The 23,902-nt window shown below is 40.9% G+C and overlaps 1 pseudogene; it reads left to right on the plus strand.

Moving 5' to 3' along the window:
* The window catches only part of LOC147421928 (uncharacterized), a 44,986-nt pseudogene that overhangs the window by 14,538 nt on the left and 6,546 nt on the right, over nt 1-23,902 (plus strand).

Raw genomic sequence — 23,902 nt, forward strand, 5'->3', positions numbered from 1 at the left:
TGTAGAAGGCTTCTTCAAAGGCCTGGAGATGATACGAGGGCAAAAACATGATTCGTTGATAAAGGGCATGTATCACCTCATGGGAAGGCTGAGCAGACAGATCATATGCACATCTATATGTGTCTTGGAAGAAGAAGATACTGTCTATTGCCTGTCCTGGTTTAAAGATTTCAAAAACTGCCAGAAGGGTTTTACAGATTTTTCTGAGCATGATGCAAGAGAGGTCAGGCGAGCTAGTGAATAATTTAATGGCGCCCGTTAGGGTTTTCACCATGTATTGCTCACTCATTCTCTCACCTGCCTTCAAGCCTAGCAGCTTTGGGTAGTTGAGCCATGTGGGGTGGCTTTTCTGCAGCAGCTCTTGTGCTTTCCAGGTCCGCATCCTTGGTAGAGGGCAAAAGCTAAGGTTGTCTCTGATTCTTTTAGGCTCCTCTACCAGATGAACTAAATACTGCGGGTATTTGGTTAGCCATGCCTTTCTCTATTTTGGCTGAGAGTCCACAATCAGCTTAACTCCTTTTGGTTTCGAGATATCTTCTTTGTATAGTGGCACTATTGGCTCCTCTTTAATCCACTTCTTTATTGTAGCAGCTTCATACTTGAGAAGAGGATATGGGAGAGAAGGTTGTAGCCATTCATGCCGAATGACATTGGCATCTAAATTCAGAATGATCATAGACTTAAATAATCTCTCCTCCCACTCCATTGCTTCTTTGGCCGTGTCTTTTATTGCTGTTTCTATTGCCTTTTGTAGATTTTCTTCTTCTTCTTGTGTCAGATCCTGGGGCTCTTGGGATGGTACCACAAGGATGTCCTCTTGCATAGTGGTGTCCACTGGATCTGACACATTGTCTATGTCAATGACTTCCATTGGTGCTGGCCCTGTGCTCAAGTGTTGCTCTTCAGTCTGTTGTTGGCCTTTCAGCTCATCTATCTGCTTCTGATATTCTTTCTTTTCCTGTTCAGCTTGATCTTCCATGTTCACTAAGAGGTCGTTCAATTCTGCATTGGCTTTTTTAGCCTCTTCTAGCTTCCTCTTGGTGTCTTCATTTTTTTTTTGCATCATCTTTAAGTCCTCGTCCATCTTCTTTTTCAAGGCTTCTAGCTCATCTTTCATGGCCTTGTTCTCATCTTTCAGACGGTTTTGCATTACTAGGGAGCCCTCGGCCAGCATCAGTCTTTGTCTCTTCTCTAGTGTCAACTCCTTTTGGAGTTCCTTCATCTGTTCTTCATATAGATCATTCTCTGAAGCAGTGCTAGTCGAGGTAGCAGCTCTGACTCTGGCCGGAGATGCCCTTAGCCTCTGGATGGTCTGATCTTTCACTTTCATTTGATCTTTTAGCTCTATCACTTCATCCTGGCTTGCCTCATGCTCTAGCTCAGCTTTTTCCTTAGCATTCGTCAAAGTTTCAACTTCTTTGGACTCATCAGCAAGCTGGTGTGTCAAATTGTCCCTCTCTTTCTCCGCATTTGTCAGTGATTTGCTGATTTTCTTGTACTCCTTCTCTGCTCTTTGAAGCTTTTGTTCTGTTGCCTGACTCTGTCTTTCCATCTCTTGGCATCTCTGTAGTGCCGCGTCCAGATTGGCTTGCAGCTTGGTTTGTTTCTCTGTGTTCTCTTGGTCCTGCTTTTGCAGCGAGTCCACTTCGACTTTGATATGAACTTCATTTGTTTTGAGATTATCAATTTCAATCTTAGTGTCCATAGACCTTGCTCTGAGCCCGGTGAGTTTTTGCATCACTTCATCCCAATCATTGGTTTGTGGCTGTAAATCCACTATATCTGTGGCCATTTCCTTCAACTCCACTAACCGAGGGCTTTGCATATGTTCCTTGGGTCTAGTGCTTGACAACTGGTAGAGGCCAGTTTCCCTTGGCATGCAATGCTCCATAGACGACTTTGGTTATATCAACTCACCAGGCACAATATAGGTGGGATTTGTGGTGCCCATCTTCACAAGATTGTTGTGGATGTAAGCGGCATAGTTTATCTCCTTTGGTTTTCTCTTCTGCATCGCCCAGGTGAAAGTGGTGGCAATAGCTCCAGGTGCCATCCTGTATTTCTGTGGCCGCTTGGTATACATGTGGAAGTACTGATTGTATAGTTGGCTCATGATAGCCACCTTCGGGTTTGCAATATCTTCAAATGTATAGTTATTCTTCTTTTCTGAGTAGACCTTAATGTCATCTCGCCTCTTTGTCACATTGTCTCCTTTGTTAGAGATGTCAAGTGTTGCTGCCACCACCTTCTCTGTGATGACAATCATTGTATTAGGCTTGCCTTACAAATCTGTAACTCTGGCATGCCGTCCTCTTTGATTGTTGTGACAAATTCCCACACTCTTTGAACATCAATCCCTGCTGGCAAGGCTTCAAAGTAATTGTGGAGATCCAGTTTCTCCAAGTAGTCCCCCATCTTGCTCCTAACAAATTCATCGAGCTCTTGAGGTATCATGGGTAGCTCCACTACATTTCCCTCCGGATCTTTAAATAGTCCTTGGTAGATTCTCAGATCATTGGTTTCTAGCAGGTCATCTTGAATCCAGGTGCTTGTGGGCTTCAGGGTTCCCTCTGGGATAACAAAAGGCTCCACTTCTTCTAAGTAGTCCTTGATAGTCATCCTCTTCTTCTTTGCAGGTGATTTTGTGGCTGCCATGGATCCTGTTGCACTCTGTAGTCCAAAGTTAGCGTTTTTTACATATTAGCTGATAAACTGAGTTCTGACTACCCAAATGACTTGAAAATTGAAATAAGAACTCAAAAGGGACTAGGGAAACCCTGCATGTGCCCACAATAGATTTTTGGCTGAAAAATAAGCATGTAGACATCCTACACGTAGGATCTCTACATTCTCTGATTTTGATGAAACTTGACAGGCTTGTGGCCCTTGACCTGTGCAACATGGCTATGTACTTGGAATTTGGTTTGGACATCAAAAAGTGCAATTTTGAGCAGATTTAGGCTTTTGGCTCACAAATTGGTAGGATGTCCTAAACAAGTGGCAAATGATATTCAATTGGGTTGAAATTTGATATATAGGCTTCTTATACCATGTAAAAAATTCCCATGAAGTCAATTCCTGCACAAAAGGTCAATATGACATTGGAGACATCCTACGCGTAGGATGTCTATTTTCTCAGAATGACTTGAATTTGGTTCTGTGGGTAGCCCTTAGCATGTAGAACATGAGCCTGCTCTTAGATTTTGATTTGGATAAGCATTGGTGTTGTTAGGAGCATGTGTAGTGTTTTTAGGCTCAGAAAGTGCATCTTGGAGGTTTTGGGGGCCAAATGTAATTTGTCTGGCTTGAAATTTGATATATGAGCTTGTGAAGATGTAATAAAGATATCTGGAACTCAAAAACACTAGCTGGAGGTCAAATAGGTCATTTAGACATTCTACGCGTAGGATGTCTATTTCATTAATTTTCATATCTGACCCCACAGTTAGCTTGGCAATGTGCTAATGAGTATATCGTGCAAGTTTCATGTGATTTGGACTAGTTTTGGTAGGTCTATGACCCATCATTGCCTCTATGCTCTGACTTTCCGTTTTTTGATGCATATGAGGTCAACTCTTGTCCAATGTTGGCAGATACGCCGCGACGGACATCAGCACATCGAGAACTCACCTAACAAGATTTGTCAGCTAAGGACGAAGCTCGACCCGCAAGCGCATGGAAGCAAGCATAGGGTGTCAACCTACACTCGAACGACTTTCGACTACTTCCTACAGAGGTCTCTACCCAATGTCTAAGCTACAGTCTTCAGGAGTATATAAGAGGAGATTTCCTATGACGCTTTCAAGAGCCAAATACCCATCAAACATTCCCGAAACGCCACAGAACTTGAAGGAAACCCTATTAACACCAATAGGTCGCTCTCCCTAAGGTCCATGAACCAAAACCCCAACCCTAAACACCTGGTGCAAAATCACGTAGGATGTCTGGTCGAAATTTGCAGGTTGTCGTTTCCGAAAACTAAAGTGCCTAATGTGTATATTGTGCAAGTTTCATGTGATTTAGACTAGTTTTGGTAGGTCTATGACCCATCATTGCCTCTATGCTCTGACTTTCCGTTTTTTGATGCATATGAGGTCAAATCTTGTCCAAATGTGATGAAACTTGATGTCTAGCATGTATAAGTTAAGCAGAAGCTATGTATGAGATGAGATGTTGAGTTTGGTTCCCAAACATGGCCTTGAGACATCCTACACGTGGGATGTCTCTTGATGAATTTTTTATGAGAAATACTACTGGTACATGCTCTGAGGCCCCCTGAGTCCCCTTTAAGCCCTATTTCAATGAAAAAGTCAAAAAGATAGATAGAAACTCCCTGTTTGGCTTTCAGAGTCTTTGAATCATTTTCCGACTCTTGGAGTGCTTTTTGGTGATGAAATTTCTTGATGTTAATCTTCTTAGCTTCATGGTTCCTTGGGGATCCTTGCCATATGGTTTTTGTTGGCTTTGGCTTCACCAGAGCTTCGTTTGGCAATTTGTCGCTCTTGAAGTGCCCGTGGTTGCATTTTCATGCCGTTGATGATTTGTGGTGTTCTACCACCATAGGACTTGGTTGTTGATGGTCTAGGCAAGCCGCTCGTGAAGTTTGGTGGTAAACGGACATCCGGTTTGGCCGTGAGAGCTAGTTGACGCTTTGTGTGTCTGATGCCATTTCTGAATCTCAGTCCCGGGTTGCCTTATGGCCATGTGGGCTATATAGCCTTGTAGAGCATGTCGAGATGCTCCTACCCATGAGTTTTGGTAGCATTTGGGCGACTTTCCACCAATTTACCACTTGGTGGCCTCTTGCAGGGCTCTAGAAGTTAGGGTTTTTCCCAATGGTTTTTTGCCGCCTTTGTGCATTCAAGAGTGATATCCTATGCTAGGGTAACCCGCCGATGAAGCCTTATTGCTTTTGGGTTATATGTTAGGTGGCCACCTCTACCTGTAGGTCTCTACTACCCGTTTTCCGTGTGAACCCTACACTAGTTTTCGCGACAAAACATTAAACATACGCGAAAAGCTCAAGGTGGTGAGCCTACCTCTCATATCTGGAGCCTGTTGGGTGGTCGTGCGCGTCGTAGAAGCAGCTGGAAGTACGGTTCGCTCTAGGTGGCAAGAGCTCTCTCTCAAGAAGGAAATAGTAGAAATGAGCTCTAAGTGAAGTGAAAAAATCTTATAATGGGCGTCCCCGAACCACTTTCTATGAAATTTGACATGTGCTCCCAAATTCTTGTGAGATGCGGTTTAGGCTCAAAAAGTTCTTGATTTGGACTCCGTTTGCCCAGTTTCCGAGAAATTTGACATTTCGATCAAAATTTGGCCAAAACATGTCTTCCGCTCCATTTACATAATTGCACCCCCATTGTACCATATGTTGTCCTATAATCACCGATTATCCCCATATTTGTTGTTTTTCATTACGACCGTATTTCACCTGCTTTTTGTATTTTTGAAGTTTTTTTTGCCGATAATTAGTAAAATTAGAAAGAAAATACCAAATTAAACTCAAAAAATTCCCAAAAATCATAATAACTCAAAACAATCACCACAAAACACTATATACACTCACATGCAATTTTTATGGCCGGATTTCTTCGTTTTACCAATATTTTGCTCGAAAAATGGCTATTTTTACATATACACAAACACACACACACACACACACACACCTAAGGGCCTGATTTGGTGTTTGGCCCCATATACTTGTAGATTCGTGTTGTATAAGGGCATATGTACTTAGGTTAGTCTAATTTTTTTTGCAATCAAACGAAAACCCTTCAAAATAGTCGAAACACATGCCCTTTTTTGCTCTTTTTACCTTCATTGGGTCCGCATTGAGAATGCCTCCCCCCTCCTAGTCGGTGTCCTCCCGGACGACAAGGTATCGCCTCGGGGTATTTACAGTGCATGGGTTAAAATTGTGCTAATGCGTGGCCTTCTAATGTGGCCCTATTTGATGCATACTCAGTCAATGCATGGAAAAATCAATGGTGTGCGAGAGGAGGGAATAAGCAAGATGCTTATTGCCATTCAACGTCGAGGTTTCCTGTTTGTTGTTGATTTGATTGGCAGATTTTCTTTGAAAGTAAAAGTTGTAACTCTACAGCTCTCTGTTTGATCGTCTTTCTTGCAAAAGTCGCTTGGTTTACCGCTACTGTCGATATGGCTGTGGTTGTCTCCGTGGAGAGAATTGTCATGGATGAATTGGCCGTAGTCTTTTTCTCTTTTTCTTGCCATTTGTAGCTTTGTTTTGGAGGTTTTTGTAGGTTTATTGCCACGTCCGTGGTCGTCATTATTGTTCTGCTGATCGGCAACCACATAGATCGGTTTGCCGGTTTCATATGTAGTGTGTGTCTGCATGCTGGTGTTGCTTGTACTAAAGGGAGTTCTTGTTGCCTTGGTTTTGGGATCCAAATGCGATTCGCATTTTAGTTGTTACTAAGCATTTTCTTTGGGATCCATATCTTTTTTCCCGTTGTTGTTGGTTGAACTGTGTTCTTCTGTTGACTTTTGCTTTTGTATTGTGGTTTGTATGCCATGTCACCTCTATCCTTCCGCACCCATACTTGTTTTTCGCGTGTTGCTAACCTTGATCTATTCACTGTGGTCTGTGTTAACTTATTTTTGTAGTGAACATGGTTGGCAGTTCCCTAGTTGTTCTCCATGGGTATTGTGTTGTTCTTTGGTGGCACCCATCCTTTTGGTTCTTTATCCAGTGATTGTGGTGCTATCATCTGGTTCTTCTCGGTTTGTTGAGCAAAGGATACCACCTGTTGTTCTTGTGCATGTTGAATTTTGACTGTATCCGAATTCCAATCTATCTACACATTATACTCTTTCGGCCAAGGTTGTCCCAACAACATGGGGTGTAGTGTGCTCGCATCCTCAACCACGTAAAACTTGTGGGGGTAAATATATTGATGTATTTGTACATGCAATATAGTCCAGCCCAATGTTCCTAGCGAATGTGATGTACTACTTTCCAGCACTTGTGGAGTAGGATGTAGGTGATCTTTTGGCTTGAGCTGTTTATATAATTTGTAAGAGATCAGATTTGCTTGAGCTCCAGAATCAAGCAATGCCGTTGATTCAACTTGATTGCTACCCAATTTGACTGCAATTATTGGTTCCACTGTGTCTTCACCAAAATTCGTTAGTCGAATAGCATTTATTCGCAACGGTGATCCACTTTGTTGTTGTTGTCGTAGAAGCCTTCTTTTTGCAATACGTTCTTTTGCTTCTGCTTGGGCTTCTTCTCGTATTCTCTGTTTCTCCTTCATCCGTTGTTTTTCTTAATGGATTTGTTGAAGCATATCATGTGTTAGTGGTAAATGATACTTTTTTAACCGACACCCACTAATCCAAGTTGGCATTTCTTCTCCTGCCAATGTAGCAAGTTTGATAGCTCCACTTTGTGAGTCACTTATCACAAAGGGTCCCATCCCTCGCCTTTTAAGTTTCTTGTCATGTTTCTTCAAAGTATAAACAAGTACATAATCACTTGTTTTGAACTCTTTCGTATGCACATGCTTGTCAAAAAACTCTTTTTGTCTTCTCTTTTTAGCATAGATCGAAGCTACAGCTTTCAGTCGAAGTTCATCTAGCTTTTCAAGATCATCTATTCTTGAAGAGAGCTCATGCCCTGTCTATTCTAAGCGTTTCACTACTCGTAAAGTTGGAACTAAAAACTCTATGGGTAATATAGCGTTTAGACCAAACACCATGTTGTACGGTGTTGTGCCGATTGATGTTTTGTAAGCTACTCTGTATGCCCATAGTGTTGAGTGTAACTGCTGATCCCAGTCTGTCCTTGACTCTGATACAATTTTAGTCAAAACAGTACATAGTGTTTTATTTGTGGCCTCAGCTTGTCCGTTTGCCTGTGGGGATGATATGGAGCAGATTTTCTATGTATGACCAGGAATTCCTCTAGCAAATATTCAATGACTTCATTAACAAAATGGGTTCCTCGATCACTGACAATTTTTAGTGGTAATCCGTATCGTACAAAGACATTCTCATACAAAAATTGTGCAGTGGTTCTTGCGTCTGCTTTTTGTGTTGCTTTGGCTTCCGTCCATTTTGTGAGATAGTCCGTAGCCACAATGATATATTGGGTATGGGTGCGATATGCAGGGGGTGAAATAGGTCCCACAAAATCAATGCCCCATTTTGCAAATGCCCGTGCTTCCATCATTGGCCGTAGTGGCATCTCATCTCTCTTTATCGGTATCTTAGTGCGCTAACATGCGTCACAACGCTTTACAAACTCCTCAGCATCCATGTGCAATGTAGGCCACCATATTCCTACGGTTAAGACAATTTTTTCCGTCTTATCGCCTGAAAAATGGCCTCCACTTATTTCTCCATGTGCGTGTTCTAGAATCAACATGTATTCGCTTTCACTTGCACAGATTCTAAGTTGATTGTCCTTTCCTCGCTTGTAGAGTTGATTTCCAATTAAATTAAAGTCGTGAGCCTCCAGCTCTATAGCCCTTTTTCGCGCTTTTGTTATGTTTTTAGGAAATGTCCTTGTTGTTAAGAAATCAATGATATATTGACTCCATGCAGGTGCAACGTTTACCTAAAACAATGTCGCCTGATCCACCAATTGTTTGGCACTACATATAGGACAATTGTTAATATAAGCATGTGTGTCAGCATACATAGTTGGCTAATAAACTCCTAATTATTTCAGTCTTTGGTGTGTTTTCATTGTTGAACAATGAAATGCACAATCCTAGATGTGTGCTTCTTCAAGATAACACTCGAATTCCTCTGGATTTATACATAATTGTAGAATTTGGTCCGAGCTTAGATGGTAGAGTCGTCCTGCAATCAACTGAAAGTTTTTTGTTTATCGAAATGTCTGTTGTTTGGATCTGTCTTCCTTGTTATCAAATCTACCTCCAAAGGAAAGAATGCTAATAATTTCCTGAGACCATTTGGGTATCATTTCAATATTGAAAAGATAATCATCAGGTATGTCATCGTCTACTCCTTCAGGAGCTTTCCGTTTTGCAGCCTTGAAAGATGATCCATCTGTAAATGAGTTTTACCCTTTTTTACTACCACTGTGAAGTCAAACTCTAGCAATATAATAAACTAGCGTACAATTCTTCCAGTATTGCACGGTTTATTTACTAGATACAAAAGAGCTTGATGATCTGTGAAGAACACAAATTTGTTTGCAAGCAAGTAATGCCAAAATTTCTTTACAGCATAAATCATTCCTAATCCCTCTCTTTCAGTGGTGGTGTAGTTCTTTTCTGCACTATTTAGCTGTCGGCTCGCATAACAAATTGGGAAATCCATTGTTCCGTCTCCAGGTTTCCAGAATACTCCCAATTACATATGCAGATGCATCAATGTGAACATGGAATATCTTTTCCCAATCTAGTGCTTTAAGTACAGGTGCTGATACAAGGTTTTCCTTAAGCGTTTGGAATGAAGTTTCACACTCCTCAGTCCAGTCGAAACTGACTAATAAACGATACAGACGTTGTGCAATGACTGCATACATATATATGAATCTTCGATAATATCTACAGTGTCCCATAAAGGATTGTACTTGTTTGGCATTAGTAGGCCTGAGCAAGTCTACTATGACTCTTATTTTGTCTAGGTCAATGGTTATGCCATTTCTTGAGACAATATGTCCTAAGATGCGGCCTTGCCTAACCATAAAAATTCACTTTTCCGGGTTGAGATAGATTCGATATGTTCTGCACTTCTCAAATACCTTTTTTAAATGGTCAATATGTTCTTCTCGTAGAAGAGAGTGGACACAGAGATTATCCATATATATTTCTAAGAATATTCTCAGGTATTCTTTGAATGCATGAGTCATTAACCTTTGGAAGGTAGCTGGGGCATTGGTTAGGCCAAAAGGCATAACTCTATACGCATATATTTCCCATTCTGTGGCAAATGCTGTTTTGTGTTGATCCTCTATTGCAATTGCCAATTGGTTATACCCTGAAAACCCATCTAGAAAGGAATAAGCCCATTTCCCAGCCACCCTCTCAAGCACATGTTCTGTGATCGAAAAGGGATAATTATCCCTTATTGTGGCCGCGTTCACTTTTTTGAGGTTCACACACACACACACACAGCTTTCCGTTCTTTTTGGGGACAACCACAATGGGTGACACCCAATCTGTATGCTCGATTTCATAGATGAATTCAACATCCATTAGCTTGTCAATCTCCTCTTTGATTCGTTTAGCAAATGTGTCATTATATGTGTAAGGATGCTGTTTTCTAGGTTTGGCATCTGATTTCAACGGAATTGTATGTTGGCATATCGATGGATCAACTCCTTTGAGGTTTTTGTAGGACCATGCAAACACATCTTTATACTTCTTGAGAAGTTGTGTTAGCAGTTCTTCGTCTTCAGGCTCCAAATTAGTTGCTATATAGACACGCTAAGGCTCTTCGCCTGGTGCAACGAGGTCTATCCGTTTTGCATTTTCTGGCCCATCGTAAGATTCTTGGTTTATTCTTTCCCTTATTGGTGGTGTCATTATGATTTTTCTTTCCTAGATGGTGAATTTTTGATAGTGGGATGGTACATTCATATTTCCTTTTTCTGACTCCTTCTTACCATCACTTTCTCCCTCAGTAGTCCATACCTCTCGTAACGACCGTGTCAGTTCTTGGTATTTCTTTTTACGCTCCATTTTGGTCCATTCTGGATCTTTTATCTTTTATTGTTTTGATTGTTGAGATTTTCTTGATTTTGTTTTTGTTTTAGCCTTTCGTGGTTGTTCTATTTCCTCATGCGTCCTTTCCCTTCGAACTCTTGAGAATCTTCCTGATATTTGGTCTTTTACACAATCCTCTGCCTTGACAAGCATGAGATAGTGAGTTTTATCTTTTATCCTAGGCATCAGGTTCTCTCTAATTTTGTAATCTGCTCTTTTTTTTCTATAGCATTCTTGACGTCTAGGGTGTTGATTTGCAAAATCATAAAACTTGATATTCGCTGTTGTCTCCCCTTGCTCGCTTGAGCTGTCTGAACACTCATTATCTGCATTGTTATTTAACTCCAAATGCTCAGAGGTGTCATAAAACTCTTCTTGTTTTGGTGAGTCTACATTCGCATCCCTTTCTAGTATAAGGCTTACCATGTAATAGGGTAGCACATCATAGCCATCCTTATCGCAAAATTTTGTCGTTGGGCTATGTGTAATGGTACAGACATTCAATGTTGCTAGTATGTGTTCCCATTCCATAGGTTCTAAGGAATTTTCGGAAAAAGGTTCGGGAATGTAATCCTTGTCCTCAATAGCTCTTTCTAAGACGCATTCCTCTCTTTTTAAGCTCCCAGAATGTGAAGCTCCGCATATCCATAGCTCCTTTATCTGCACTAACCATGCTGGGAGTTCGGACCCTGCCAATGTAGCTGAATCAAACTGTTCCACTGGTGTCTGATTCACATCCTTGTAACTATGGTCTTTTAGGTATATTTTGGTTGTAGTCTTACCATGTCTGAGGTATATGTGGTCGTAACCCCAATCCTGGACCATCTTTAATTGTCTCATGAATGGTCTTCCCAATATGATCTCGTAATTGTCTTTTTGTCGAAATCAACTATTGCAAATGTATGCTCATACTCGATTCCGCAAGAGGTGACAATTACTTTTTCTAAAAGTCCTAGAGGCTTTTCCATGAACCCATCTGCCAGTTGCAATTCATTCTATTAGCTCTCAAAGCCGGCTTTTCCCATTTTTTTCCAGATTTCCTTGGTGGTGATAGCGACTCCTGCTCCACTGTCAAGAATAGCTTTGGAAACTGCTCCTTGGAATTCTACTGGTAGTGTGGTATTTCCATCTTCTCCCTCGTAATATTCTTCAACCTTGTTTAAAGGTACTGGCCTAGTGTTTAATTGAGGCTTGTCCAATTCTCTGATCCCTTCTTGAAGCTTCGAGGTGGGGTCTTTTACTCCAAATTTTTCTAAGCATTTGCCTACGGTGGTCCACATGGTTGGTCGTAACCTCAGAAGTTCGGCTAATGTGATTGTGCATGCGACAGAGGTGGACAATAACTCAATCAACCCTTGTGAATCCATCACTCTGTTGGAAGAAAGTCTTTGAGATGGGATTGCTCTCACCTCAGACTTAGCTTCATACTCCCCTAGGTAAGAGGGTAGATTTTTTAGCGAGTCTGGTTGGCTATGCCCCGAACTAATTGAACCCTGGTCTCCCCCTTGTAAATGCATATCAAAGTTCATTTGTGATCTTGTCTCAAATTCTTCAATGGGAGGTAAGATCTCATTTTCCTCCTTTCTCGTGCTATTTATTTGGTGGTTCACCCTGTTAGCTTCATTGGCTTCCCGGATTTGCTTCCACAGGTCATCTAGACTGTTACAATCCTTACCCATTTCTACCAATATTTTAGGCTGGAAACCATCAATTGTCTCATCTGTTGTATTTGGCACTATGATATGTTCTCTCCTAGACTCAGAGGCAGTCGTGAGTCTCTCCTTCGTGTCTACTTTTTTCTCTAGAGTTGGTTTGATAGGAGTTGGAGCTAGTACCTCGTGCCAACTTGTAGGTTTATCAAGCGGGTTTTCTATCAAGGATTGGGCTGTTTCAATCATCTTTCGACACATTTCCAACCTCTGTTTTTCTATTTCTGCATATGGATAAGTCATCCATCTTTGCTCTTGGGTTTGGTTGTTTTTGAGTCTGGCTTCGTATGCTTTTAAAAGTGAGTCTAACTGCTCATTTACTTTTTCTGCCAGCACTGATCCTCCTGATCCTGCACTTTTGGGTTCTACTATATCCTTGGGCCCTATGGTTGCCGCAGTGTGTGAGCTTAGACTAGTTAGATCCTCTAACAGCTCTAATCTATCCTTTGTGTGTTTTAACTCCTTGGATAGAGCCGTTTGCTCTCGTTCTCTCCTGGCTCTCATACGCGCCTTTCTAGCTTTCCAAGTGCTTCTCTGATTTTTCATTTATGCACTTGGGGCATCGGTCTCTGGCTCTTCAATTATGGGTTCATTTGTCATTCTTTGAGCTTGGGCTTGTGTCACTGCCTGAATAGGTATTACTGTCTCGTTTTCCTCCACTGGAAGGCACTGCTTCCAGCATGTTCAAAGTAGTTTTTGCTCCTTTTCTCGGGTTCGTAGGGCAATCAGGAATCAAATGAGTAATTCCACACTCGGTGCAATATGCGTTGACTCTAATGATTTCATCAGAGGACAGTCTCTTAGCCAATGGTCTCCACCACACTTGTAGCAGGGTCCCTTAAGCTGTTGAGGTGCTCCTTGAGCTCCTCTTTGTTGGTGTGCATGACTCTGCCCGCCCATGCCTCCATTGGCTATGAACAACAATGTTCGTTCATCCAAGCTATATCTTCCTTCTCATGCTGCCTGTGCAACTGTTGGTGGTCCTGTACTTCCCATCATGCTCCAAGGTTCTGGAGTTGTGGGTTCTTCTGGTGGATAATAGACAAGATTTGCAGCATATCCATTGGATCTTCGTAATATGCATGCATAGGTACCAAAGCCTTCTATTCTGGTTCGTTTACTGTTGGTGTGTATCTTATGCCGACTGGTCGTAATCCTGGTAGGGGTGGTTGATGCCCCAATACTGGTTATGGTCTTTCTACACCTACAGGTCCTGGTAGGTTGCCTGCTTGATACCTAGGCATCGGTGGAAGTTGAGGAGATGCTACCTGAACTTGGGGAGCATATGGTCGCTCTCTCACATATCACTTGTTATAATAACATTCCTCCGTCACATGGTTTGTCCATTTTTGTTCAATAGCACACCACTTTGGCTATTTAGCCTGAGGCTTGGTATACATATTAATTTTTTTTAGCACTTCCTCCACAAGCTGCTCCTGGATTATAGCCACTTTTCCTTTTGGTGTTGTCTTAGCGGACTTGCTTCCACTTTGTTGTGAGGATGAATCGTCATCAAGATCCTTGAATTCACCCTCCTTGTAGACCGCACAATTGTCTACAAGGTAAAGAGTCTCCTTAGTTAACTCATTTAACGTTGTGCTCCTCTTCATATGTAAGTCCTTCTGGAGATCTGCGTTCCTTAGACCTTGAATAAATATAAGCATAAGTCTGGGCTGAGTTGGCAGTTCTTCCACAGGGTAGAACTTCACATATCTTTTTAGTCGTAGGGCTGCCTTTCGCACATATTTTCCTTCTTTCTGTTTGAATTTATGGATTTGTGAGACTGTATTATGAGCTATCCCCCTTTGTGAGAATTCCTCAATAAACTCGTCAAACACCTTCTCCATAGACTCAAAGTCTCTACGCTCCACAGAGTCAAACCAAGTAGTGGCATCCTCCTGTAGGGTAAGTGCAAACCCTGCAAATTGGGTAGGGAAGTCTAACACCTCTTCAGCTCTAATTACACGCACAAAGGCTGCTACATGATCCGTAGGATCTTTGTTTCCCATGTATTTCTTGTTTACCGATTTTTGCACCTGAGAAGGTCTAATTCTATGATGGTCTACAAATCTCATCATTGGTTCTCCTCGTCCTACTCGATATACCTCCTCTGGCCTTCGGTAGTGAAGAGTGCCTCTCGCAGAGGTGCCCCTAAGCCATAATTTGTGATGGTTTTTGCAAGAGGTGGTTCATCCCTCCGAACTCGTTCTATGGGTTGTCTTCCAGGCTCTATCGACTCTTGAGTTTTTGGCTTACTCTCGCCTTGATACTGTGAATAGAGTGGTGGTTCTTGTAAATCTCTTAGCCCTCGTGCGGCTGGATAACCATCTCAATTTTGGTCTTGTTCTAATGTCGCACTTTGTCGAAGCCATGCCTACAATGATGGTTGGGTTGCTTGTTGGTTCTGGTAGTTGAACGTCTGTTGTCGGTTAGAATGTGATGTTGCGTCGTACTCTTCTAAAAATGGATTTGTCGACTTGCTAGGGGTATAGGTGAACCTTGGCACTTCTTCAAGGGCATATGTTGATGTTACTGGAACTGTTGCCTTTTCTACCTCCTCTGGGAGAATACGTTTGTATTCTCGTCCGTACCTATTAACAAAAATGATATCCTTCCCCATCGCAATATCGTAAGAGAATAAGTAAAGAACCTTGTCTTTTCTTAATTCATTTGGGTAGGGTTCTTTGCATCGAAAATAAGAGACTACTCCCTCGCTCTCATGCTTGTAAATTCCCACATTCTCATTATAGGTAGAGACCCTGGTTGTTTTTTTATCATACATAAAAAGAGCTCCAGGTCGATCAATTTTTGGAGGCGGTTCTTGAGTTTCTGAGACCATTTTTCCTTTTGCCACATTATCTCCATATCTGTTGTAATCCTCAGGGTTACTAACTATCAGATAGTGGTTTCCCTTTTCGTCTCGAAATCTATCTCCATCATCATAGCCTCGAATTATCTCCACTCTCTGAGCAGGTCTTTCTTCTATACAAATACAATTGTGTCCCCGATATAGTCAGAATAAACTAGGGCTCCCCTAGAGTTTGTTCCTTCTAAGAAGATTATAGTGAACTTGGCATCGTTCAAAGGGTTTTGGGAGGTGCTTCCTCCTAGCATTGGTCCTTTATCGGAGAAACCTCCTGGCTGTTGACTACCCATCATGAAGAAGGACTTATCTGATGAAGTGTCAGTATCACTACACTCCTCAATGATCGATGCTAATGGATCTAGCCTTGCGTGAGTTACACTCTCCTCAGTGGACACTAAGCTACCCTAATCAGTTGCCACTTTTTGGTCTATAGGAATGTGTCTTCCTGATCTTAAATTCATCAAACTTAGCAATGCAATTTATCACAAATCCAACCACTCACCTGGCAAAGGTTCAGTTTCTGCACGACTTCTTGCCTTTGCCACTGAATATACCTGTATACAAGCGTTTAATTTCGGCAATCGAATCAAAGCATTTAACCGCTAGAGGTGGTCTTAGTAATGATTGGTATAATTGGATGATTAACCTCAACCACTATTGTACTTTATACACTTCGGTTGTTCTTGATTTGGTCTGCTAATCTGGAACTGTACTTCACTCGAATGTTTGTCAGTTTAGAGGGAAAGTCTTAATTCAGTCTTTGCTTCATCAAAAGGTCAAACAAGGTCCAATTTCACTTCTGAAAGAAGTTATGGAACTCTTAAGTCAATTGGAACATCACTCTATGTCCACAGTCAAATTTTCACTTCAATGAGTCCCTGTAGACATCCTACGCGTAGGATGTCTACCTGCTCTGTTTTGGCTGAATTTTGCACGATAGATTCCCCTTGATGTGCTGAGTCCACAACTGTTTTTACTTTTTGAATTGGACACCTATAAGCTGGTCAATTGATCAGAAATCTGTTCCAGCAACTTGATGTTGGTATGACTAGTCAAATCAACTCCAATTTGGACCAAAATTGACTAGGAGGCTTGCCTCAGGCTATACAACACCCTGCTATGCCTACAGTCAAATTTTGAGTTCAATATCATGTAGTATAAATCCTACGCGTAGCATGTCTAACTGCTCAAAATTGCTTCAAATGCAAACCATAGACTCCTCCTAAGGTGCTGATCACTCTGGTATGCTCAAAGTTGGATTTGGAGTGCTAAATCACTATGAACACATCCTATGCGTAGGATGTCTAAGTGATCTGTTTGACCCCAAACTTGAGCCACAGCTTCCCCTTGATGTCAACAACCCATTAATGCTATGCTTAGATTTTAGTGTGGATTTCAAAAGACCCCAATTTTAGCTATCCTAGCCTTTTTTCAGTCAAAAATGCTAAAGTCTGCTTAAAACCCAATTTTCTCACCCAATTGAGATGAAACTTTTCTCATGCACTCAATAAATCATGTCGATCATGCTCATGAAGCCATCCTATGGTTTTGGCCTTAAAATAATGCCTTGGCACAATTTGGGTAGGATGTATGGAAATTTCCTTTCTTTTGGCCTTATCCTATCAAGATATAGTCAAACTTCCATTTTCCAGGTGAAAATAGGGTAAAACCTACCTTCTAAACACACTGGTCAACTCAGATTTTCAAAATTCTCACCAGAGCACCCTGTAGACATCCTATTCGTAGCATGTCTACTGGCTTAAAATTTAATTTTTTCCTGACAGAAGTACTCCCTATGCTTTGTAGCTCTCTCAGAAATCCTCACAGAAACTTTTGAACTTCACTTCAGCTTCTAAACACTCTTTTCTGTCTTTTACAACTCTTTGATGAGCCTAACAACAAATATAACATGCATGAAGTGCTCCAGATCATAAATCATGATGTCCCCTACTCCTAATCATCATGTGAGATGGTGATTTTGGTGTCTCGGTTGCTTCCTGGCCTCTCCGGACTCTCAAGCTATCCTTTCACCGCCTCTACCACTCCAACTCCTACTCTCTACACCACAACTCAACTAATACCTAAAACTACCTAAGTCTACCTGAGTCGAAGGATCTAGGCCAGACACTTGCTCCCTAGACTCCTCCTAAGACCTAGAGAGTCCTCCACCCTCTGATCCTATCTAAATGTAAAACAAGACTCTGGCATCCCTATCCTCAAGCACTAGTCTTGGTCACCTACCTAGGATTTTCGTCCCCGGCAGCGGCACCAATGTTGGCAGATACGCCGCCACGAACATCAGCACAACGAGAACTCACCTAACAAGATTTTTCAGCTAAGGATGAAGTTCGACCCGCAGGCGCATGGAAGCAAGCATAGGGTGTCAACCTACACTCGACCGACTCTCGACTACTTCCTACAGAGGTCTCTACCCAATGTCTAAGCTACAGTCTTCAGGAGTACATAAGAGGAGATTTCCTACAACGCTTTCAAGAGCCAAATACCCATCAAACGTTCTCGAAATGCCACAGAACTTGAAGGAAATCCTATTAACACTAATAGGTCGCTCTCCCTAAGGCCCATGAACCGAAACCCTAACCCTAAACACTTGGTGCAAAATCACGTAGGATGTCTGGTCGAAATTTACAGGTCATCGTTTTCGAAAACTAAAGTGCTTAATGTGTAGCTCTACTCAATGCGAACGCGTGGATATGATGAATGCGAAAAGAGACAACGTATGCTCACCGAATCACCAGATATAGCTCCTGGGTAGATCTCGCGAAGCCGGACCGTACACCCGCAATGTAGGTTTTGGCGCGTAGCTCTCTTCGGGGGCAACACGCTGCACTTCTCCACACTCGATTCCGACCATCGGTGCGCGCGTAGCGTCAAGATAAAACTCTCACTCTCTCTCGTACACAGAGTACACTCAACGCACAAGACAAAAAACGTATAAAATGACAAAGGGGTTTTTTTTGCATTAAGGTCAAAAGTGGTATAAATACCTTACAATCTCAAACCCTAATGTTCCAATTTAACCGTTCACTCAGTCTAAATGTCAAAAATGGGATACAATCTAGAAGCTTCTGCAAGCCCCACTATTTACAAAGGTGACGTGATGATTTTTGTCAATTAAGGAATATTTACAAAAAATAATATCTTGCCGTGCAATCATCCTCCGTTGGGTGTGTCCAGCTGCTAACACCTTGTCATGTGTCCAAAGAGCGAAACCGATGAAAGCATTCTAGCTTATATATTCTACTTGGAAAATTCAGTCAAAGCATGTGTAAAAGTAAAATAAAACCAAACCATAGGCTTAAGCACTTGGAGGTGGAAAATAGTGTACACTTACCAAGAGTCAAGTGCACTATCCAAACCTGAAAGGTACATTATAAAAAATGCAGCCTACAAGATTTAGTATATCTTTGACCTATGAAACACTAAATGAAAGATTAGTAAAAATCAAGCAATATTGACTCTGGTAACCCTTGTTGGTGTTGTCTTGGAAATTGGTAAAGTTTGCAATTCTAAACCCCTTGGTTAGATGTTGCATGTGAACTGCCTAAACTAGCAGTTGCACTTATCCACTACCCTTTGGCAGATTGAGGACTTCTTTCCTTGAAAGTACAATTGTGAGGAGGCTAATCAATGATCCTCAACACTCGTGCAACATTTGGATTTAGCTAGGTCTTACCCCTAGAGATACCAATTCTATATCCAGAATCAGTGTTAGAAATCCAACAATAGATCCTCTGAAGTTGGAATCTTACTCAAAACTACATCTTGAAATAATCAGATCTCTCTATGAATAGAAGAGAAGGATTTCCAAGACCCCAAAGAATGTAGTCATACTAAATTTTCTTTTGTGTTCAAACAAGAAATTACCTGCTTTGAGGCTCTCTTAGTCTATTCATGTCGTCCATGGATCAATAGCTTGATAGCGGGGCCTTGCCTACTTGCTACCCATCAAAAACATCATCTGTATTGGTTGCACCTTGTGCGTAGCACCAATGATGTAGAGTGCTCACTGTTATAGACATATACAATTATCACGAGCAAATATACCAGCCTCAACTCTTTCTAAATATAGTTGTTGATGTTATAGTTGTGCGCTTCTATCGCTCGTGTCAGAGGCTGGGGACTTGCCGAACACTGTGTGTGAGCCACGAATGGCTGCAAGTACACAACTAAACTATCCTAGTAAGCTCAAAGGGGTAATGGTGTGTCACTCACCGCTCAATGCTTGCCGTCGTGAAGGATTCTATGCCGCAAAGAAGAGGGAGCCGCTGTCGCTGCACTCAACCAACTTGCTGCCGCCGATGCCGCCACAATGCTCTCTCTCTCTCTCTCTCTGTCTCTCTCTCTCTCTCTCAAGCACGCACACACACACACACACACACACACACACACACACACACACACTTGTGAGCACACGATGGAGAAGAAGGTAGAGGTAGAGCAAGAGCACTTCTTTAGCATGCACCTCAAGAATGAGGATTTTAGGTCAAAAGAACCTTTTATATGAATCTGACCCATTCACACATGGACACCCACAGTGGCCGATCATAGCAAAAATAAAGTAAAAATGGGATAAGTGGTGCACCTCTCATTGGTGATCACCTACGCATCTATAGGACCAGCCCGGTCCTTGACTCAAATAAAGTGATAAAACATCCGTTAAAGGTGATAGGGTGTCTATAAGTGGTTAACATGCACAGACTTCCTGATGTAGATTCCATCCTCGGAAGTTAGTGACGTGAAGCCCATTCGTTGAGGTGGAAGAGCATCTGACATTAAATGTAGTTAGCTTTGTTCAAACACTACAAAATCAACCAAAAATGGTACAATAATTGCATTCTCATAGAACATATACAACTAAAAAGCATATGTAGTGAATAGGCACACATATTGATTGGTAACATAATATTAAACAAATTTTCAATAGTAAACATTAAACTACAATATAATTAAACGCATAAGCACTTGTAAAGGTTAAAAAAGAAACAAGTATATGGTCGCTAATTTAATGGTCGAGAGGCACTAGAGGCCAAGTATTATAACACCATGGACAAGCTTCTCAATTATGTCTGGTCCATTAAGCTATTTAATCGCAAGAGCAAAGTATTTTATGTCCGAGGGCTGACTAAAGGATATACCTTGAAGATCTTCTAGTTAAGCTATAATAAAAGGAATTGCTTATGAAATCATCGCCTGATTATTCTCTTTGTTTGACCCCCCAAAGTGTTTTCCTCAATGATTCAATTTTTGATGTGTGTGCTTATTTTGTATGCCTTGGGTTTTTTGCTTTTTAAAGAAAAGCGCTCACACTTGGAACCTCTATGGCTTTAGTACCATAAACAATACATGTGAGTGAAGTACCAAATCAAGCTGGGATTTCTCTTCTAGCTTAAGATTTTACATTTTTGGCACTTTTGTTTTTTTGTTTGGTTGTTTTTCATTGCATTTCAATTTTGTAACTTTGGGGGGTTATATTGACATTACTATCTCCCAAGGCGCATCATAATAGTAAACTTCATTTATAATACTTAAGCTAAAGGTCAAGATGGATTAAACCCACAAAAAAGCACTAGTACATTGCACAAAATGCTTCATAATATCAAATTTAGAACCTAAAGTAACCATTGACAATCATGAAGACATTTCTCATGGTATTAAGAGAAGAGCTCTAATGTCTATCTTGGTCAAACTAGCTTAGTCAAACTTCTCGATTCATAAACCTAGACAAGAGACTATGACATAAAATTATATTGAGTCTAATGTTTAATACTAAGCAAATGTGTTGGATATTGTGCTACCAATCACAGTTAAAGCATACAAACATGGATGCTAAAAAAGATGAGAGGCAATGATAATGGATAAGAAACACATGTTCGTGTTGATGATCGTGCTCGATTCAAAGAGTGACCCAGACAAAGATTGCTTAAAGTTCAAAATTTCAACTACTACAAAATACAAGGATTATCTCTAGGAGGCCACATCAGTGGGAAGATGCACCAACCTTTATTGAACACAATCAAAATAACATAAATAACCCTAACCTAAGTATTTGCACCCCCCTAGAGGGTCAAGGGAACAATATATTATATAGATGGATAGGTAGCCTCAAGTCTAAACCCCTATCCTTGTCATCGTCAATAAAACTAAAGTCATCATCAGTGAGACCATACATGCCATCCGTGTAATCATGTAAATCTTCCTCATCATTAGATGCACATATGTTCACTAATAATATCACTAGGTGTGTATAGTCATCTTGCTCAAAAGGGTAAGCTTGTGCAGTTGGGGAGAAGTTCTCTACTAAATACGGATTAGTCATGGTCAAGAGACATATCATCCATTGTAATTTCTCTAAATTTTTCTCACACGCTAGTGTATCTAGCAAATCCTATCCATAGGAAAGCACCGGGTAGACTATGTGAAACACTTGTGAAAGTAAAGAGAGTACCTCTTACCCAAGGTAGGAGTGGATGGCTAGCGTACTAGCCATATCTCTATACACAGATAGATTTTGGTTAGTGTGTAAATATTATAAGGGTCATGTCAAAAGGCAGTGTCCTTGTGTATAATGTGTTATTATGATTTTTTGGTCATTTGTTTCAAGCTTTTTGTTTGGTAGCACTTGCTCTTTTAATTTTTTTTCTCTTGAGTATAGGGCTATATATATACATTCCCTAAGATTGGGAGATTGAGAGATCAAGGAGGAAGGTTAAGAGGAGAGCAAGTGAATGATGGATGTCAGCAAACACTCCCCCTTTCCTTGGGTAGATCATACCTTTTGGAACGATGTCATCACCTTTTGAAACCAATTGTGCCAAGTTGTAATGGGTGAAGACTTTGACCACTAGTTTTTCACCACCTTCGGTGTTTCATCTAGTTGCAAGGGTGGTAAGGTACTCTCCCATGATTTTACTTGAAACATTCTTTTAGGTGATGAATCTACAATGGGAGGTGTTATTCTTTCCTTGTTTTTCTGTACAATTTTGGTGGTAGGTTGAAGTTGTGAAGACTTTTGTGTTTCTGTAGAAGAACTACATGAAGTGTCATAAAATCTAATATCGAACCAACCCAAATGATTTTCTCATATTAAATTGATCATTTAATGTGGGAGAATAAACGGGAACAAAGGTTAAAATATAGATATGTGCTTATGGATCTGTCTCAACACGGGACCAAGTTTAAAGGGGTCTAAATGAGAGATGGTATGTTAAAGAGGAATGCTACCTAATGGAGCTTAAAGACCTTAGGGTTAGCTTCATTAAAGGGGTCCAAATGAGAGATTGTATGTTAAAGAGGAATGCTACCTAATGGAGCTTAAAGACCTTAGGGTTAGCTTCATTAAAGACCTCCAAAAGTTAGTGTTAAAAAGTCCTTTGATCTTATGCAAGCTAGAGCTGACCTTGAGGTGGGAACCTTACCTAGGCATTATGTGCTTGTCGGCTTTCTAACTAAAGTTCTTAAAATGTTTGTGGTGCGAACCTTGCCCAAAGCTTGAGGTGATTTTTTATGCTTAAAATAACTAAGGTTCTTGAAGTGTTCAATTCAAAGATAAACTCCCAAGAGGCATCAACGGTTTTCATACTTGATTGACTAAGTGCTTGAAGTATTCAATTCAAATCAAATGACTTGAGAAGCATAAAAGACATATGTTCAAATGATCCTCCACATGTGGCCCTCATGAGGTGCTTAAATCCAATTGGATAGGTTTTAAAGGGTTCTAATGAGAATTTAGATGCATAAAAATAAATAATTAAGTTCTTTCTCTCAAGGAAGAAAAAGAGGACACATGTCCAAATTAAAATAATTAAATAATACGAGAGAGAGAGAGAGAGAGAGAGAGAGAGAGAGAGGTGGACCAAGCATGAGAGGGGGTTATACTCTCCCACACACACACACACACACACACACACACACACACACACACACACACACACATTCTCTCATTGTGTGGAGTGCAAAGTGCAAGAGCTTCATCTCCTTCTCCAAGCTTTTTGAGAAGTGGAGAGCCTACACCAACACTCTTGGCTATGGAATGTAAATCCAACCAAGAGCCATGCTTCAATGCTTAAGCTTGTCATCTTCTTCATCTTCATTACTATGCTATTATGCCATGCTAAGCAAGAAGAGTGATAATAAGTGAGGAACTATTTCTTTCTCCTATGGATGATTCTTCTTTATCTTCCCTATCCGCATTCCCCGCTAGCTCTCTCCACCTTCAAAGGTGTTTGAGGCCTTGGGACTGAGGCTTGGGATAGTTAATGATTTTTGCAAAGTTTATGGTATGCTTGTGATGCATGAAGCTTTTCATCTTCATTGCATCAGCTAGATCACAAAGAACATAAAGATTGTATTGTATCAAGTCTCTCTTGATGGGAGAATCTATAATACAAACGGCTTTTGGAGGGGGGACCGGATCCAAGTAAATTCGGTCTTCAACTATTGTCATGTTCTCTAATACTCTCTCTCTTGAAAAAGTATTGTTCATGCCAAATTAATTAAGTATTATGTTCATGTTGCTACCATCAATTAAGTTCACTCTCTATGTTCTCAAAGTAATCTCACAAAAATGCTCATTGGAATTCTCTTAATTCTGCTATTCTCAA

This window comes from Adiantum capillus-veneris, chromosome 27 (assembly GCF_014529385.1).
Source record: "Adiantum capillus-veneris isolate H3 chromosome 27, ASM1452938v2, whole genome shotgun sequence".
Taxonomy (NCBI): domain Eukaryota; kingdom Viridiplantae; phylum Streptophyta; class Polypodiopsida; order Polypodiales; family Pteridaceae; genus Adiantum; species Adiantum capillus-veneris.